This window comes from Vombatus ursinus, unplaced genomic scaffold (genome assembly GCF_900497805.2).
Source record: "Vombatus ursinus unplaced genomic scaffold, bare-nosed wombat genome assembly UNPS02014812.1, whole genome shotgun sequence".
In the NCBI taxonomy this organism is placed as follows: domain Eukaryota; kingdom Metazoa; phylum Chordata; class Mammalia; order Diprotodontia; family Vombatidae; genus Vombatus; species Vombatus ursinus.
In genome coordinates this window covers 36,850,466-36,857,537 of record NW_020954590.1, presented here as the reverse complement: position 1 = coordinate 36,857,537, position 7,072 = coordinate 36,850,466, and the positions used below count along the sequence as shown (strand labels likewise).

General features: G+C 38.1%; 1 non-coding gene across 1 annotated transcript; it reads left to right on the top strand.

Annotated features, from left to right (window-relative positions):
- The first annotated feature begins 550 nt into the window (after window positions 1-550).
- LOC114054333 lies at window positions 551-657 on the top strand. The gene has a single exon (XR_003570458.1). It is a non-coding gene; the product is annotated as a U6 spliceosomal RNA (small nuclear RNA).
- The last annotated feature ends 6,415 nt before the right edge of the window (window positions 658-7,072 follow it).

Sequence of the window (7,072 nt, the reverse complement as noted above, 5' to 3'; positions counted from 1 at the left end):
TTCAGGCAAGTGCCTGCCTTCTATCCACCACCTTGGCTCTGCTCTGCTACCCGCTATTCTTTCAATTTACCAAGCAATGATCCAGAGAAAGGAGAAAGCTCTAGATTCTACAAGGTTTAGAGTCCTCCATCTACTGCTAAATCTCCTGTCCTTACTCATTCTCTCCAAACCTTTTTCCTCACATCCTTCTCCAGAGAGAATTAAAAGCCAGGCTAAAGAGGGAGAGAGGGAAGAACTTCACCATTCCAATTTCATTACAGCTTTGTCTCTTCCCAATTTAGAAAGAGATACAACTCTTAGGGTCTTTAGGAACTTGGACACTTTCACAAGGCAGTCAGTTCAAGCCTTACCAGAGAAACTATTGCAGGTAAGATAAAGGGATTGACTAGATGACCACTAAGGTAACTTCCAATTTGAAATCTACAATCATGTGATATTAAACTGAATATGTAGTTACAAAATTGAAATGCAACAGCAAATAGTTCAATGATGGTTTGACATAGGCTGGTGTCTTAGGGAGTCCATTCACTACATTTAAAGGATATCAATGGTGCTCACTTTGACAGCACACATACTAAAATTGGAACAATATACAAAAGATTAGCATGACCCTTGCGCAAGGATGACATGCAAATTCATGAAGCATTCCATATTTTTTAAAAGAAAAAAAAAGAATATCAATGACATCATGAAGTATTGGTAGTGAACCAATAACATTACATGACTCAAGAGCTAGCATGGTTTAGTGGATAATGCCCTGGACCTGGAGGCATGAAGACCTGCATTCAAATCCCACTTCAGATATTAACTAGGCATGAGATTAATTAGGCAATTAACATAACTGAACTTCAATTTCTTCATTTCTGAAATGAAGGGGTTGGTTTGGATGGCCTCTAGAGCCTTTTTTAGCTCTAAATCTATGATACTAATACCTATATAGACTTAGTTACATAAATTAATGCTCAAATATACTGAGGTTCTCAATTTTCCCTTCTAGAGAATGCATTCTTAGACTTCTTTGAGAATGTTCTAATGACAAACACATTTTTTAAAATTAAATCATTTTAGTTCATCAATAGAAAGACTCTCTTCTTCTATTTAATCCTATACTACTTTAAAGCATTTATAACCCTGGGTCAGAATTGCTGTGGAGCTCATAGACCCTTCTTTAGAATCCATCAGCATGTAATTTGAACTAGGGTATTATAGGACTATTTGTGGAAAATTCTCAGAGAAAGGCACCAGAAAAGGGAGAAGCAGGATAGAAATGCTGAGATTCAGCATTCATCAAACGTCTTATACCATTTGGCCTTCCCAGAATTGGAACCAGGTTCTACGCTGCTTTGTTCTTTCTCGCAGAGACACAAAATGATGTTGCTATTACTGATGCTGAAGGTGTTGCTTTGGATGGTGATACAGTTGATATAGGACCAAGAGACAGTGACTAGTCGATGCAGTGTTGGTTGTACCAGGTTTGGTAGTACAATATCCTTAGAGACTTCTGGCCACATCCAGTTCTAACATGGGGCTGGCCTTGAAGGGTCTTTGAGTCTGCCTGGTTTGTCTAACATGGAGCCTGCTATGTTCATGTTAGACAAACTGGGCATGCTCAATGACCCCCCAAGGTTGGCTCCATATGAGATGTAGGCATGTGCAGAAGGCCAAGCTACAGAAACAATATTCTCCTCCTGTGACTCTGAATTAGAGAAGGAAGCAGATAGACTATCTCAACATCTCACCAGGAGAAGCAAGAATTTAGAGCAAATAGTTCTCTACTACAGTTGGGCAGCATTCCACCCTATCTGCTTCCATATTGACTAATCCTCTGCCTCTACATTTCTACTCTTTCCTTTCATTCTCAAGTTTTTCACTGTTATATAAAGAAAATAGGAGCCACTAAATTCTTATGTTGTATTTGACGCTTGGCACGCTGATATTTAAGAGCAGGAACAAGGCTGGGAAGGAAAAACTGAAGAAAAATCCAACTACAGAACAAGACACAGAGAGCTAACAAAATGATGATTGCCCCTCCAGGAAAACATAAACCATTTTGGTCACTGTACTTATATTCATTAGCCAGCTCAAAGTTTATTCACAAGAGAAATCATAAACAGATTTTAATAATCTCAAGTGAATCAAAAATCTCCTAGCTTAGAGAAGAGAGCTTCTCAGGGAAAACAAAGCCAGCTGGAATGAAAGGAGGAAAAGGGTTGTTTTCCATGGGTACTGCATTGGTCTTTTTAGAATTCTTTGCTGCTGCTCATCTGGGACTCACTTTACTTCCTCTTCCAACAGCTTACTGGTGGGGAAGATATTTACAAGGTGAAGCAGCAGCAACACATTTAGAGCCTTAATAAGAAAGAACAGAAAGGAGTACTAGTTTGGATTGCTGGCTTCAATTCTGTCAAGTCCACAAGGCACCAAGATGGACAATGGGCACCAGGCCTTTGCACAGCCTCTCCCTTTCATAGAACCTTTCTCCCAGAATTCGCTGCAAAATTATCCCACTATCTCCCAGAGGCAGCTATGTGGTACAATAAATAGATCACTAGGCCTGGAGTCAGGAAGACCTGAGCTCAAATCCAGCCTCATATACTAGCTGTGTGGCATTGGATAAGTCACTTAACCTCTTCCTGTCTGAATTTCCTCAACTATAAAATAGGAATCATAATAGCACTTACCTCATAAGGTCATTATGAGGATCAAACAAGAAAATATTTGTAAAGTACTTAGCACAGTATCTGTCACATAGTGATGACATCATAAATATTTGTTCCCTTCCCTTGTGGATTGTGGGGAAATATCTCTCATCCCTATGGTAAATCTGAAATAGAGTTACACATCCTTCTCCTTTTCTGCTGTTTACAACCTACAGAAAAATCCTCTTTCATTGTTTGAATCAATTTTATGTTAGCTCTTTTCTCATCTTTGGTTACAACCAGTTCACCATTTACTTCTGTGTGGGTTCTGTAAATTTTATAGTCCCAGGTCTCAAAATGATTGAACTTTAAAATGATCTACTAATCATTCAGGAAATAGTCTTACTAAGGTTTGTTTGCTGAAGAAGCTTGGTTTCATTGGATCATTATATAACTTTCAAAAAATAGAGACAGAGAGATTGCCTTTCGTAATGTAATTCTGGATACTGCTCCCTACTTCCTCCCTCTGCACTGCCCCCAGTCTTGGTGTTGTTCAGGGTTTGTTTTTTTTTCTGATCATAATGTTTTGTTTCCTGTTTGATTTTGATCCAGAACATTTTTGAGTCACCAGCACTTCCAGCGATTACTATACGCATGGATGAGCAATCCCTAGCTCTAGGGAAAGACTGTTTGTTCTTTCTACAACAAATGAAGTAAGAGGACTGGTGCAAAAATAGCTTGGCATCCGTATTTTACACAGCATAAAAGGGAAAAGAAATAGAGTTATTTCCCCAGTCCTCAAGTCCTTCATAGATATGCTTCAACATTCTGAAAATATGAGTATCCTTTCATAAAGAGTAGATCATTTATAATTCCAATGAATTGCCCTGCTTTGAATACTAGCTCTGAAGAATGGGCCAGCTGAAGACCAACCTGACTAGGCTCCTTTATGCATCCTTTTTCTCAGTCAAACCAATCTTATTGTGATTCTCTAAACACACACCACACTTTTCTATCCCTTTGCCTTCACTTTGATTGTTCCCTGTGCTTGGATAGTTTCCAACTCCAAATCCCAACCACTGTTAGCAAAATATCCAGGTGAATTCAGAATCACCATGGGAACAGATAAATTGCATACCTAAAAAGTGCTGTCATTGGTAGCAAACAGAGGTGGTGTTTAGCTGGAATATTGAGAAGGAAGAGGAGGAGGAAGAAGAGAAGAAAGAGTAGTTACTATTGCTCATTAACTTTAAAACTGACCACAACACAGCCATCATTGGGCAGATTTTACTATCAGTGTAGAGAGTATCAAATACAAATAATTCTCCAAGTCTTACAAAAGATGCAGCTGCATTTTCTGTGTCTCCAAGGGGTTTCCCTATACAAGGACATTTTTTTTTCTGTGTGCTGCTGATCCATTGATCCATAAGAAGGCAGCTGGAAGGAATAGGGATTGTATTGTGTCTATGTCTCTGTCCCTCAGGCATCTTCTGTGCTGTAGCTATTCCATGCCCTCTCCTAACCAAAACATCAATTTATCAGAAGTCAAATTTGTGTTAACAAAGCAATTAAATATGGACCAGTTTCACGGCTGCAGGATACATCAGAAAGATTGATTGTTTTGATTATCTCTACATCATCATTCTAGAACAAGTAGAAGCCCCACCATCCTTCACAGACAAAGTCAAATACATCTGCTCAAAGATACAATCTTCTGTGATGCTCTCTATTGGAATATAACTAGTCTCTTCCAGTTTAAACTTTACCAATAATACAGACCTCCCATAGAATATTAAGAGAGTACTTGTCAAGATGTTTACTCCACATCTCTAAATATTTAACTTTCCCCTAACCTAATCCCCTCCTACCTTTTGAGTATTTTTTTTGGTGAGGCAATTGGAGTTAAGTGACTTGCCCAGAGTCACACAGCTAGTGAGTGTTACATTTCTGAGGTCGGATTTGAACTCAGGTCCTCCTGACTCTAGGGCCAGTACTCTATCCACTACACCACCTAGCTGCCTCTCAAGTGTTCTTATACCTTTTTCCCTGACACTCAGTGACACTGTTCTCCTTACTGTTCCATGAATAAGACACTCCATTTCTCGGCTCTAGGCATTCTGTCTGGCTCTTTCCCCCATGCCTGGAATGCTCTCACTCTTCCATCCTGACTATTGACCTCCCTAGCTTCCTTTAGGTCCCACCTAAAATTCCATGTTTCGTAGGAAGTCTTCCTCAGTGCCTCTTAACTCCAGTGCCTTCCCTCTGTTAATTATTTCCTATTTATCCCGTATAAAGCTTACTTTGTATATATTTGTTTGCATATTGTCTCCCTCATTAAAGTGTAAGCTCCTTGAAGGCAGGAATTGTCATTACCTCTTTTTGTGTCTCTAGCACTTAGCACAGTGCCTGGAACAGGCTAAATATTTATTAATTGATAAAGTCCTGGATCAATGTATCATCATACCATGGAGCTGATTCTGCGTTCTCATAGATGGTACAGCAGAACACAACCTAGAAAGTCTATAATCATAGTGTCAATGTCACAGTCATTATTGAATTTGCTATCTGGCTTTTTACAGTCAGCCCATAAACCATACAGAGCAGAGGCCAAAAGCAGCAACAAACTAGAAAGGTAAAGATAAGAAGTCACTTCTTGTAATTACAACAGTTCCTGGAAGACCTATTCAAAGAAGCTATAAAGAAAACATAGAAAATGGATCATTGAAAGGACATCAACGTCTTTTCCAACAGAAAGTAAACTGATGTAAAACAGTAATGAAAAGAAGGCCAAAAGAGTCCAGAAACAAAATCAGTCAGCAATTACTTCATCTTTTTTTTTTTTTTGCCAAAGAGCAAGCCATTTTGTAGCTCCTCAAAAATGGAATTGACATCATTAAGAAAGAACGGTCCCCTTACTAGTCTTCAAACAAAATCTGAATGATGACATATACGTGCAAAATGTTCCTTGGGACTAAGGTGGAAATTTATTAAGAGTTCACCTCACAAAACATCAGACTGATGGTGGGAAAAGTAAGTTGCTAGAAAGTTTGGTTTAGGACCCAATTAAGTGAAGCCATCCCAAGACCATTTATAGATGAAGGTATAAGGAAGATAACAAGCCAAAAAAAATGTAACAAATCTGCTAGAGTTTCTGTAGTAATCTGTTTCCTTCAACAATGATGATGGAAACAAATTAACAAAATGAAGCAGGAAGGAGAGGCTGGATCAGACAGAATACATATAGGGAAAAGTTCATGCTAGTAGTAAAACAATTTTGAAAGCATTGAGAGACAAATTCTCAATATTTCTGAAGGGGGCATAGGGAGATACAGATAAGTAGGGGAGTTTTTTAACCAAAAAGATCATCAGTCATTATGGACCTATATACCAATTTTCTTATCTCTATAAAATTTTTGTGAGAATGTTGCGTATGCATATGAAGATGAAAATATGAGAAAAGAACAGCTAAACTTTCATAAATAATTTCCTACAGCAGATAATGCATTCATAATAATGTATTTTGCTTATTATTTGATGATTTGTTTAAAAAATATATTTGGCTCAATTGGGCAAAAACACAGTTTAAAAGGCTTTCATGCAACAAGGTGCTTCCCATGGATATGTTAATATCATAAAACCTATTTATGCAAGTATACAGATGCAACCACAGAAATAATCTTTTTCTCTTTTTCCCTTTCTTTTTTTTCTTTTGGTTTCTATAAAAAAAATCAGGTGTCCCTATTTTGTAAGGTTGTAAGTTCTATGGTACTCACTGGTCCAGTTTCACTCTGATTGACATGACTGCTTTAACCTGTTCCATTTTGAACCTGAGTCAGTTTGTCCTTTCTTAGTCAACCTGGTCACCCCCTAAATATTAAAGTTTGGTTCAGACACCCAATTGGCTTAGCCCTCAAGCTTGAGAGATACACCAACCTCAGCCTTTCCCATAACTGTGATTATAGATGTGTGCCTTCATGCCCAGCATGAAATAACCTTTGTTCAATGACCCTCAGATTCAATATTAAGTATTTTTACCAGAGATCTTCACCATTACATGAAGGATGTTCTCTACCAAGTCTAAATGGAAGAAAGATTTCTTATAAATGAATGAGACTTTCCAGATACTCCTGTTGTGGGGGAGGGGGGGAGAAGGAGGGCATAAAATTGTGCTGATTACAACAAACTCCAGAATACTATGAGGCCATCCCTAAGAAACCCATAATGACTCAAAAAAAATTAACTTAACAATTTACACCCAAAAAGCCAAATAGACAAAAAAGACTACTATCCATAATATAGCATGCAATTTAGTGGGAAATATATTGAGTCAATCCATCAGCTGATATGACTTGTATGGACAAGGAGGTGACTCAAAACAAAATAGGAGAAAGAGAGCAAATTGAATGACATTTGAAAAATCCCACAGTTCTTTC